Source organism: Drosophila montana, unplaced genomic scaffold (genome assembly GCF_035044405.1).
Source record: "Drosophila montana isolate Dmon_TW-CO22-7 unplaced genomic scaffold, ASM3504440v1 contig_3013_1, whole genome shotgun sequence".
In the NCBI taxonomy this organism is placed as follows: domain Eukaryota; kingdom Metazoa; phylum Arthropoda; class Insecta; order Diptera; family Drosophilidae; genus Drosophila; species Drosophila montana.
In genome coordinates, this window is record NW_026997889.1 from 575607 (window position 1) to 588909 (window position 13303).

General features: G+C 39.7%; 1 protein-coding gene across 1 annotated transcript in view; it reads left to right on the plus strand.

The window, feature by feature from the left end:
* The window catches only part of robo3 (roundabout 3), a 49735-nt gene that overhangs the window by 7683 nt on the left and 28749 nt on the right, over positions 1-13303 (plus strand). The window lies entirely within an intron of this gene.

Consider the following 13303-nt stretch of genomic DNA (forward strand, 5'->3'; position numbering starts at 1 on the left):
GCTAATATCTGAATATCTTAATAATAGTATTTCTTAACATAAACATGTTAACATTTCTACACGATTCTACAACTCTCATTTACCAAAATGTTAAATATTCCTCCAATATGCTCCTTCTTAAAGCCAACTTTAACAAACCCAAAATATGAGCGCCTTATTTACCACTTATTCCGCTTGCCCAGTCACAAAATAGCAACAAGCAAATGCGGGCACTTAAATTTTAAATGCCAAGACGCAAACCCATTTTGTAACCCTTCAAAGAGTATATTTAGATACATATATATTTAGAATAAATACATATTTTTATGACTTTAGGCCAGCGAGTCATAATTTTTGCCAACTCAGTGCCTTTTGAGCCTGAAAGACACACACACACACAGAGAAAATCACGGCAAGGCCGAAAGGCGAGCAACAGCCTTTTTTTTAGGGCCAGCCATTTGTTGCTGCTGCTGGCGGACGAAAAGGATACGAAGCATGGTCCTAGCCAACGGACTGTTTAGCTGTGTTCAGCTGTTGCCCTGAGCAGCGTGCATAATTTATCAATGTCAGCAGGCGATGATGAACGCGCCCGAAATGTCAGGCCAGCAGATTGTCAAGACTCTTACACCCCTGCTACGGACTAACTATGGCTGCAAATCGATAGGCCTTAACTTGTTGGACATTTCGACCAGAAGGAAGAAGAAAGAAAAAACCTAAAGAAAAGGCCATAAAACTTGAGCTTTTTAACAAGCAAATCAAATGAAAAGCAGCCCAAGACAACAACGGACATGGTCTTTATGAATGGACCAGAAGCCGAACGATGTGGCAACTCTGGCAAAAGGACATGCCGGACCATCAATGCTAAGCATTCATTGTGTGCGTGTGTGTGTGTGTGAGCTCACCTTTTCCTTTCTTCTCAGCTTTGGTCCTTTGTGTGCTTTGACATTTTATATTTATTAAAAAAGCGTCGGCAATTCGCAACGTTGGGAATCCCCTAAATAGGCATCCGGTCATAAAAACATGAATTGTGGCTCTTAGCAGCAAATCCAATTGGGCATAAATCGGCTTTGTTGTAGTGCAAAACACATGAGCACGCATAAAGGACCTGCCTCGGCGAAATTTAATGGCATTCTCCGTGGAGAGCCCGCTCCGGACTTCGCCTCGCCAGCTACATTGAGGCATTGGCTTTGCTTTTGACTTTGGATTTATTTTTATGTACATTTAAGCACAATGCGCTTATTGACTTAATGACAAATGTTGTTGTTGCTGTTGCTGTTGTTGTTGGCCATCAATGCTGCTGATAGGTTTCTGCAAAGTATGCGCTGAGCCTCGTTACCGATGGGTAATTGGCGACGTACTTCAGTTACTTTCTTTTTTTTTCCTATTCCTTGGGCATTATCAAAAGATGCACTGCAAATTGCATTGCGGCTGTCATCAGCAGCTGCAAGCCCCGGCCCCCCTCTTCCCGCTGCCTTCGCTTGTCAACGCAAGCAACAATTCAACTCTCAAGTCTGCCTTTAGCTATTTTTTCAAGGATGTTTACAAATTTACAACACGAAAGTGAGTTTTCTTTCAATTTTGTTGCGCTGCCTGTTTGGCAGTGGCAGAGGCAGAGGCAGCAGCAACTGAAGCAAGCAGTCGCTTTGAGTCCTGTCGTGCCGAGTCGCGTCGAGTCGAGTCGAGTCGAGTCGCGTCGAGTCCTGTCGAGTCGAGTCGAGTCTGCGTCTTCTTGCCTGCCAGGCAGGATGCGCGCCTAAGTAGTTTTTGTATAATTGCACTCGTCATTGTCGTCCTTGTCGACATCCTTGTCGTGCCTGGTTCTGCCTGGCACTCCCCGCCATGCCCAGAGGCGCAGATACAACAACAACAACAACAACAACAGCAACAGCAATTAAGGAATGTTAACAAGCGCACTTTTCAACTTTGCTCGCGGCTGTTGCACTTCAAAGGTGTGCATGCCACGCCCCTAATGAACGACACCCAGCCTGTGCCCCTCGCCGTTTGTTAACTTATCTGCGGCAGCCTCTGTCTGATTCGAACAGTAGAAATTGTGTGCACTCTATAATTTGACTCTATCTCGGGACCATATAGATAATATTCGACTTGTTATTGAAGCCAAAAAATAATGTATAGGTATTTATGCTAAGAGAATATTTGTATACAAAGATCTAACTCATTTTTGAATACATTTTAAATATTCAGTATTCAATCAACCAAGTCTACAGACAACGCGGGATTATGGAGACTCCCCGCGCTCTAGGAAGTGTATATCAAATAGTCTCGAAATAGTAAAAGAAACTTGAGGTAACTATGAGATACATCAGACGCGTTCTTAATTAAGACTTGATTGAGAGAGGGCTCGAGTCGCACACTTAAAAATCAATTTGTAGTTGAGTGTAGGCAGACGCTGGGCATGCGTAATTAAACAAATCTGAAAATAATTGAAACTTTGCCTCGTAAATCCCAGACATAAACACCCAAAGCACACACACACACATATATATATGAGTAAGCGTATCGTATATCAGCTAAACTATGCAAGTTGTTGTTTAGCTTAAGAATTCCCATGTTGACAATTAAGTTAGCAGCAAAACAACAAAAACTACAACAACAATGACAGCGACAGCAAAACGCGTTAAAGGCACGCAACCCTTGGCCAAATGTGGGTGGTGCGGACAGTTGGGGACAATGCCTCGTTGACAACCAACCATCCACACGGAGAGTTAAAAACTGGTTTCTGGTTTCGTTTTGCTGGTTGGAACAACCCTAATTTGCTTTTAATAACTTCATAGGCAAAATCAGGCGGCAGCGACGAGGAGGCGGCGATGCCTTAAAAGTGTCCTTTTTTGCCATGTGAACTAAATACATAAGCGTTAATTTCGATTTTGCTTAACGAGGGTTAAATGTGCGACCCTCAGCCCACATACCTAAGCAAGCCGAGGGGGACCAGCTACAAGCAAGCCAACAGTGCGTATACGCGATATCGATAACGATAATTACACATGCAGACATGAGCGATGCGCTCAGGTGAGAAATTCAATTTGCGAGCCAAGGCGCCCCTAGTTAGAAAAAAATACCCTCCCCCCACACACCAGAGGCGCGCATGTCTAAGTGTGTGTGTTGAGCAATCGAATGGAACTTGAGTTTTTCTCTTTTTTTGGGCAGTGTATCAAGTGCTGCGGCCGCATGACTGAGTGACTTTCTGTCATGCGATGCGATTTGCGCACACACAAAATGGAAACCGATGCAGGCAGGAGGTGGGAGGAGGCGGCTGCTGCAGCAGCTGGAGGCATATGACAAGCTCAAGTGTGTGGCAGTCGCATTCAATGCTGACGCATGTCATGAAGAGCAATGCGAGAAATCGAAAAGACACACACACACGCACACACACAGCCAATGGGCATAGAAACAATGCTTCATTTCCATCTCTTTCCAACTGTGATTTCATGTGAGACGCTTGACGCCTGGCTCCAGACCCAACAGATCCTGACATGGGGCTGCGTTTGACAGTCGTTTTGCAAACATGTCGAAGCCATTAAGACAATCATGCGTTCTGCCAGCTTCCCTTTTTTTTTTTTTTTGGAGTGATTCTCTTTTTACATTTCTGCAGAATTTAGCATGCTTCATTCCGCTTTGGCAAGTTGTTTTTTATATGCCCATTCCTTCAATTCGTGTCTTCTCGTTTTGTGTTGCTTTCTTTTTTTTTTCAGACTGTTTTGTTTTTGAAAAATGGCTGTCGCATCACTTCTATTGTATTTTTGGAGTGTGTGTTGTGTGTGTGATTCTGTTGGGTGTTTGTCACAAAGATTTATGTGCTGCAATTTACACACACACACACTCGAGCAGACACACACAAAGAGTAGACAAAACAAAAAGCCGAGAGTTTGTTTGACGCTCACATCGAGTGGAAGGCACCAAAGTGGTTCCAAGCTGGAGGTGTTCAGGGTGAAGGAGGGGAGAGGCGGGTTCGGGGTGTTGGAGGCGCTAAAGTGCTTACTGCAAAGCTGACCAAATAAGTGCTTCGTTTTAGCATTCTTTGTGCTGCATTGTATAGATAATGGAAGTTTGTGCCGGTCATAACTCAACTTGGCTAACATGGGATAAGCGATATATTATGGGCTTTTATAAATTAATCCGCTTAGTAGTGTTGTTTTCAATCGAGTTTTAATTGCAATAGACAATATTAAAGCTGCCTTAATTATAAATAATTAAATATGTACGTTGAATAGAAGTAAACATTTTAATTAAGTTAACATGATTCGGTTGGGAAACACTTAACAGTGTCTGTGTATGTTTTCGTTAAGGCCTTTCTAATGATGCAAGTTGTTAATTGACGTTAACATGCTTCGAAAAGAGATTGATTAACAGAGTTAGGCAATGTTTTCGTTAAACATATACGTCAATTACATGTTTGAAGAAGGAATTAACATGAAACGATATTGTTGTCATAGCTGCAACATTTTTGCTCGACAGCAAAATTAACATTTTAAGTAAGATAACAGTTGTTATGAGAAGAATTATGTAAAGTCCCACATTTTATGCAGAATCTCCTATATTCATTAGATCTATAAATAAGAGCCGCTATGTTTTCAGATGAATCAGATAAAAATATTCAATGCATAATCAAAAAGCAAGAATATATAAAACTTTATATGGGAAACAGATTTAGCTCTGTTATTATTACATCTTCTTAACATTGTAACAACACATTTTTCTCTGAACAAAAATCTTATCATATTTAAAAAGTGTTCTGGCTAAGCACTACGCCCGATTTTATGGGCTACAGCATCTCATTTTTATTTCGCTATAAAAACCAAAAATATGTGGTTCAATGAATTTTTAATGAAAACTCAAAAATGAATTCAAATTTATTTATGTTTTATGAATAAGGAAAACTAAATTGACTTTTGGACAGTAAAATTAATAAAATAAAAAAAATTAATCGACTATATTTAACGAGTGCAGTAAACAGGTCACGCCCACCCACCCCAATCAAACCGCTCAGCTCCATTGACGCCCACAAAAGCTAAACCTATTGCAGCATAAAAAGTTCAGAGACCATAAAAAGCAACAACAACTAAAAATGCTCTAATGAATGCTTGCTGGATAAGGGAAGTGCGGGGATAGCCGCAGCACAAGTTAAAAAGTAAACCCAGAGACAACAACTTGAAGGGTAGAATGAAGAGAACGACTATAACGACAGATTGAACCCTTCGCTTTTAATGCAATTAAGTTTAATTGAAAATTTTCACTCCAAATTATGAGCCGAACGTGTTGTTATGGGGCACTCGAAGGGCGGACAGGCCGTTAGATAGACGAGAGACACCCCCGCAATCAGGCAGATGGAAATTAACATGCACACCCATACACACACACACACACACAGAGACAAACACGTAGGGATAGCTGTGCAGAAGCGTGTCCTTTGGTGCTTTGCACGTACTGTGGCCCAGAATGGGTCGCAGCCTGGTTGGCAGGATGAGTGAAAGCAATCAAGCGTCCAAATCACTAGCCGAAAAACCGAAGGCAGCTCAAAGTTTGCTTTGATGCGAGCCGCAGAGCACGCAGAGCGAGCGAGAACTGCCAGCTCGTCCAGGACTTTATTACAAAACAAACAAGCAGGAGCAACAGCAGCAGCAGCAGCATCAGCAGCAAAGTCATCCGATGCGCAGGACCAAGACCGGCTACAGTTCCACTTCCACTTCCACTGCCCAACGGCTGCCCACTCGGCATTTAACTTATCTTTTATCTTGATTGGTGTTGACGATGACAAGGATAATGATGATGATGGCGTTAGCGTTCGTCCTCTCTGCCGATGTCCTGTGATTTAAGTTTACCTGCCCCATTCCGATGCCCCTGACAGGATATCTGTTTATACAAGCAACTGCCGCTTGATTTTAATTAGCATTTGACACAGCTGCTTGACACGAAACAAATTTTTGTGATCCGAGCTGCTGGGTGGTGCAGGTGGTGCAGCTATTTGCTGCTTAATGAGCCATCACACAACTGGAATTTCAAATGTCCCGATGTGCAAATAAAAATATCCTATGGCTGCCAACAACTTGTCCGTGCCCAGCTGTAACATTTTACGCTTCACAAACTTTTGCTGCCAAATAGCTCGCAAAGGTGCAACAAATTTATGCAATAGGAAAGAGGAACTACTTTATGGTTGGCATGTGTATACGCTTTTATGAGTGGGGTAAGAGATAACAGATGTTGTTAAAGTCATGATAGATTTGTATTCCGATAATTTGAGGTAGAAGTGAATATCTCTAAGCAAATATGCCATCGGGAGAAGAAGAAAATAACTAGAATCGTTTCGGAATTACACGCTAAAACTTGTAATACGAGCTTTTAAGATTGTACTGCTAAATTGCGATTAATACTTCTCTGTTAAGACTTCACAGTCGAAATACTACTGTTAAAACTGTCGCTGTTAAGGGAAAACTGCAGAAATTCCAGAGCAAAGATTCTCGCGGCTGTTAAAACTTTGTTTAAAAGAGTCCTCTTTAGTCTTGATAATAGTCAAGATTGAGCACTTTGAAGTTTAGAGTTTTGACTGGGAAGAATTAATAATGCAGACAGAACTGTAGAGAATGAACTATGGAGACTTTATTGTGAAGGATCGGCTTTAAAGATTTAGACTTTTCCATAGAGTATCCACAGTTGATAATTGTTTGTCGAGACATTGGACTAGCCAAGGAACTGAGTGTGTGACTCAATTTCTCGGCCTGGAGATTGAAGACAACTAAGCTGTGAAGACTTCATTTTAAAGGATGGAATTGTACATTTTGAATTGTTGTCGGATCTTAGAAAGAGATGTATTATGATCTGAACTCTTCAGAGATACTTTCCCAAAAATCTTCTTTACCTCAATTTAAAATTCAGCAGAAATTCACAATACCCTGCAAAGATACAGTGTCTGAACTAACGGAGAGTGACATGCACAAACACACGAACACACCTGCCCAGATACACATACATTTCTAGATACTTCGTGTACCAGAAAATTCAATGTGAAAAGTTTGTTTTTCAGCGAAATGTGGGGGTGTGGGTGCTGGTGGGTGGCTGTGGGTGGTGCTGCGCTAAGCTTGCGTCAAGAGCTGCAACTTTTGGGCAGAGCCAAGTGCAATTGCATATACTTAGTTGTATCTGTATCTACATAAAACGTCACACATTCGACATGTGTTTTCTTCTTTTTTTTGGAAGTGGGTGCTACGAGGTGGGTGGAAGATTGCCTGCGGTTGCAGGTGGCCTATGAGAATGTGGAGCAGCAGTAGAAAAAGTATCCGTACAACTGACTCGACTGACTGACTGACTGACTGAGTGGGCGTTCGCTTTGGGTATACGGGTAAAACTAAAAACAAGTCCCCAGCTGCCCCCTAGCCAGATGCTACGAATGTCTAAAAGTATTTGCACATTTGGGCGGGCGGTGCGGTGCATTGCATTTGGCATTGTAATGCATTTAGTGGGTGCCACAGCGCTGGGAGTGGGCCAAAGTTTAGACAGGAATACGGGTGGATGTTGGCGGGTGTGGGTGGGTGTGACAGGGGTTGCACTTTGAAGTGTGTCAATGCAAATGTGTGTGTGTGTGTGTGAGAGTCTGCCTGTGTGTTGTGTCTCTCGTATGTTTTGAATTATTTATATTATTTGCACTTTATATGCAGGCAGCGAGATCGAGACAGCCGAACAGGCCAAGTCGCTAGCAGACAGTTTTCCTCTCGGAAAATATATGTATATGGTATATTTTCCAGTTGTTGGCAAAACATTTGCAAGTGACATTGAGTTGATGCCAATGCATCGTTCGCCTGCTCTTTGCATTTATTGCATTTCGCAATTTAACCACAAAAATCTTGACTCCTGACATGTTTACAATTCGCTTAGGGGTGGAAACTAGCATGACAGGGTGTGGCCTCCACAATTAGAAAAGGTGTCAAAAAAACACATATACACCCCAAATAGCAGCTAGCCAAAAAAAAGAAGCAATTCATTTGAGAAACTTGTGAGTCATTGTCAAAATTCAACCCCTCCCACAACCCAGAACCCAACCCTTGCCTCTTAACAGCTAGAGCGTAAAAAAGAAACAAATGAAGAAAAAAATGTTTTTGGTCTAAACGATAAATTTTATGGCCACACTGTTGTTGCTTGTTTGTTGTTGTTCCAGTTGCTGTTACAGTTGCTGCTGTTGTTGTTGTTGTTGCTTGTGCGTCGTTGTGATTCATAACTAAACAAAAACTTTTCACAACATCCCCGGAAACAATTTGCTGCACACGAAGCATTTACAAACTTTAATTTGACTCATTTGGTTGTTGTGCCCGGGCTGTTGCCTATTCAAAAGAAAAATATCCAACATATTTCTGTCGAAATGAACTCGACTTCACAGAGGCGACAATGAAGCTTGCGCCGAAATATGTTCCTTAATTTCGGGTGGTTGAACGTAAACTTGGAATAGAAAATGAAATGGTGTGCTGACAAAAATAATATATCATAACTGGTTACTATGGTCAAGTTACAAAAAGTCTGATATATATTCATTTGCATAGAAAGTTAAAGGGATAAAGCTTAAGAGAATACTTAAAATTCTTTGGGTTTTATTTAGGTCATATTTGGTGCAATAATATATATAAGATCCTGTGTATTTCTCGCGGGAAACTTTAGCAAAGTATTTATGCATTATTTAAAAATGTTTGCTTCCTTTATTATATTCATTTATTTTAAAAATTGCCTAATATTTATTTTATTCTTCCGACAGTATAATATTATTACTAAATAATAAGTCATATATAAATTATGTCTGGAATTACCCTTTCCAAATGCGACCTGATATTACAAAGTAAAGATACGGAAGACTTTGCAAGGAATAATTATTCATAAAAGCTGTTTCTTTTAATACCGATTATATTTTGAATAATTTTAAATAGACTATTTAAGAATTTTAAAAATCAAATAAAATAATAAATATAATTCAGAACGATCTTAAATCTTTTGAAATGAAATTGAAATTAAGTCCCAGAATAGCTGCAATTTTATTATTTTCTTATGTTTAACCGACTTCGTATCCATTAAGTACTTCCCTCAAATTATATATTCATGAGCACAATCCGATAACTCAAAACTGGATTGGAATGTAGTTAAAAATCTCACGACTGCTTTGCGCTGATTTCGCAGTTTGTTGACGTTGCAATTCTTGTCGTTGTTGTAATTGTTGTTGTAGGGTAAAACTTTGCGTGTGCATTTAATGAAACGACTTGCAACTAAATAATTCAATTAGCAAACTGAAAACTGCATTCAGAAACTCGCACTGCCCACAGCCCACAACCCATAGCCCAGAGGCCTACTAATTTAGTTTTAATTGCATGCCAGTCCTTACTCTACATATACATATATATATGTATACAGGATGCATATATAGGTTGTTGTGTGTGGTTTGTGTATGTATGTGTTTGTGTTGTATATGTTGGCCAGGCGTACAAAGAATGTAACAACATGGGGAAAATGCACGAAATTTGCATAAATTGCTAAAACGACAAAGGCATTTCCAAGCGCTTATGCAAAATGCAAAACTGCCAAGCGCCAAAAGGACTAGAGGAATAACCCAAAGAAACGGAACGAAGGACGAACGACGAAAGGCGAAAACGTCGTCATAGACGGAGACGAAGACGTTCTGTGAGTGCCGTCGAGTGCTCGACCCTGGCATGGCGAAAAATGCCTGAAGAGCATTTCTGAGTGCAGTTTTGGTCGCTGGCAAAAACGGTTTTCGAAACTGGGTTTCACTTAACAAGCAAAATATTTGCAGCAATTTCCTTAAACATTTTCTTTTTGTTTCAGCACGTTGTGCATGTGCGTGTGTGTGTGTGTGTGTAATAACACACATTTGCATGCTTGCTTTTGTTGCCTGCATTGTTTGTTGCCTGACGGCCAAAAATAAAAAAGGAAAAACTCACAGACGGAAGGGAAAACAAAGCCAAGAACTGAGCGACTTCAACGCGTCGCCGCATTTGCCTCATGTGCTGCATACTTTGAGGCGTTCTCGCCTCTTACATCATCAATCAAGTACCCTGGAGGCACTCTCGTTGTTGGCTGGCTCTTTAGATTGTTGTTTTAATTAGGGCGCTGCTAATTGTTTTAGTAGCATACTTTTGGGCAGGCACACACACACACAGGCACACATACAGACGAAACTGTGTTACGAGTAGTTGCTGCACGTCCGTCCAGTGCGATAATTAAATTCTGTGCCATAATTTATGTGCTGCAACAACAGCTGCTGCTAAGCAAATTTATCTAGCGGGTGGCCCAAAATATATTGCATGTACTAGCACTTAGTTTCAGTTGGCGGAGACCAAAGGCAAGCAAAACAACTCAGATTGATAAGTTAGTAAACCTAAAGTTAAGTTCAACTTTAATACTTTAATAGATAACTTAAAAAGAAGATACAGTCAAAACTCTCTCTTAATGGACTTTCCCAGTGAACACTTCTATAAGGCAGACACCCCATCTAACCCCATCTAACCATCACAAATCAATCCATATTTATTCCACCGACATTTGCTGTTCACCCAAAAGAGTTTTCACTGTACTTATTATTTAGGATGATTCCCTAAGTTGCCTGCTACCTGGCATTATAAACATCTCGCAGATGGCCTAACTTATGTGCATTGTTTTTTCCGATTTCTTATCTAAACTTGGCATTAAAAAACTGTACTAAACTAATAATATATAAAGTTAGTTCTATCAACAGCGAAACCACAAATCATTTAGATCCCACAGAAGCGATCGTTACCTTTTGTATGGAAACACTTTAAGCCTTCAAACCTTTATGGATTTTCAAGATATATCTCATATATCATCAATCGCCAACTTTACGATGCTTCGAATCATTGCCTTAGAAATATTTTTGTAGGTTCGGCTTCCGGCCGGAACTAGTGACATGTGCATGTAGCTCCAAGTTCGGTTCATAGGAAGCGCAAGCCTCGAGCATAGATTCGATTCAAACTCAACTTCTAATACTTCTCCAATATCTTGTCCACATCGAACTACACAGGGCACCTATAGAAGCAAAGAGCAAATAATATATATAAATTTCACTCCCCCAAGAAGGTCTTTTAGAATTTAAACGATTTCTTTTGTTATGTTTTCAGCTCATAAAGCAAATTATAATTTTGCCATCGTCTCTTGTAATAGATCAATCTAGACTTCTAATCTTTTGAATTGATATTTAAATGCGATTTTTTCTGGCACACGCATGTGCCCACACAGACACACACAAACACACAAAATGTGAAACAACGTTTTGCTTACCACCCCCTCACTTAGTTCTACCCCCGCCCACCTACAGCCCAGCCGCCCTTGTTTGTCATTTGTAAAAACAACCTTTTTTAGGTGTTGAATATTACCGCAGGGCATCAACCACAAACGCAACCAAAAGCCAGTTCGCTCCTTGATCCTCGCCTGGTCAGCAAAGATATGTAAACACTAAAAACAGAAAAAAAAGTACACGGTCCAGCAACTTTTGGTCCCAAAAAAAAAAAAAATTAACAGAGAACCACCCACATGCGACATTTAACCCTCAAAATGTGCAGATTGAACACATTTTGGCTCAACTTCAGTTTCATTTGTTGGCGTTCATTTTTTTCTCCTGTTTTGTTTGCGTGTTGATTTTTGACCCAGCCATAACTGCCCCGCCCCCTGCCCAGTACCCACCCCAGCGCCAGTTGGCACTTCAGCGTGTTTTTTTTCTTATATTTTCATTGCTGAAATAACATTGACATGCGTCTTGCCTGGGAGAGCCGCCGGCAACATGCAACACGTCTCGACGTCCCTTCAGCTCGATGCGTATTTGGAGTTCAGGATTCGCCTTTTTTTCCCAACCCCCCCCCAAATTTCAATTCGATTTACAGCTCGACTTTGTGCAGCGTCTGCTGCATGACATGCAACTTTTGCCTGCAGCTGTGAATTTGTTGTTGCTGCTGTCAATGTTGCTGTTGTAGCTGTTATTGCTATTGTTGTTGTCATGTTGCTGGCAATGTGCAATCAGCAGCAACAACAACAGCTGCGTTTTTCCTTATTTAATAACGTTTCAATATTCCAACATTTTCTGACATATCAATTTTCAAACGGCGAGCTTACAGCAACAGCTTCAGCTACAGCTGCAGATACAGATACATTTATATATATATATGGATATATATTTATGTATAGCTTTATAGATTTATGCTGCGATATAAATAAAGTTTTCCGTCGTCGCCCAAGTTGCGTGAGTTGTTCTCTGTTGTGTTCTGTTGGCGATAGGGTGTGCGTGTGTGACAGCCAATTGTTTATATATGACAGGAAAATTGAAATTTATGTATTTACCACTGACAGATTGCTTATGACTAAACATACGATTTATGTGCCACACATAAACTTTGCGGCAAGACAAACGTGTTGAGCACTGTTTAACGATTGGATTGGGCCAAACGAGTTGACATCAAATATTCCATGGTTTATGGCTTACAGCAGATTTGCAAGAGTTAATCTGGCTTTTCTGCTCCTCTTCTCTTTACACAACTTAGACGAATCGAGAGGAAATTTTAATTTTAAAATATATTATATATTTATCATTCAAATATTTGGAATTCAAATGTATATTTAAATGTGCAAATATTTAACTTTTTATCCTATAATCCATAAAAAAAAAGCCACATAAAAGAAAAAGTAGCTCTTAGCGCAATGAAATCGAAAGCTATCTTCAAATACTTAACATTGTCATTTAACTCCAAATTAATTAAAGTACGTTTTTTTACAATTTAATATAACATTTTAGTGAAAATATGAACTTTACAATTTTATAAGCAATTTTGTAATTCATATTTTTATTCTCAACTTTTATTTTGTGCCAATTGTAAGTGTTAAAATTTACATATTGAAACATATGCTAAAATCTATTTTCAATATCTGAATATTTCTATGTTCTTTATTTTCCTGAATATTTTTAATACCAAAATAACACAAAATTGGGCTTTTGCAATTTCTTAATGCACCCACTTAAAAGCACCCAATAATTGAAACCAATTAAAACTAGTTAAAACTCATTCTTATTTTCGAGTGTTAATTTGAAATTTTCATTCTTTTATATACATGCCATTCCATTTTAAATTGTGATTTTCCAGACCAAATGTCAATTATTTTAAATTCTGCATCTCTTAGTTTCTTACCGTAATAATCCGTCCTGGTTGTAAATCAAATATTGCCCTATTTATTTGCCATGTCGGAGAATTGTAAACTGCATTTGGAATGCACGTAAATGAAACTAAAACTATGCTAATCCTTTGAGCAACTCGGCTAT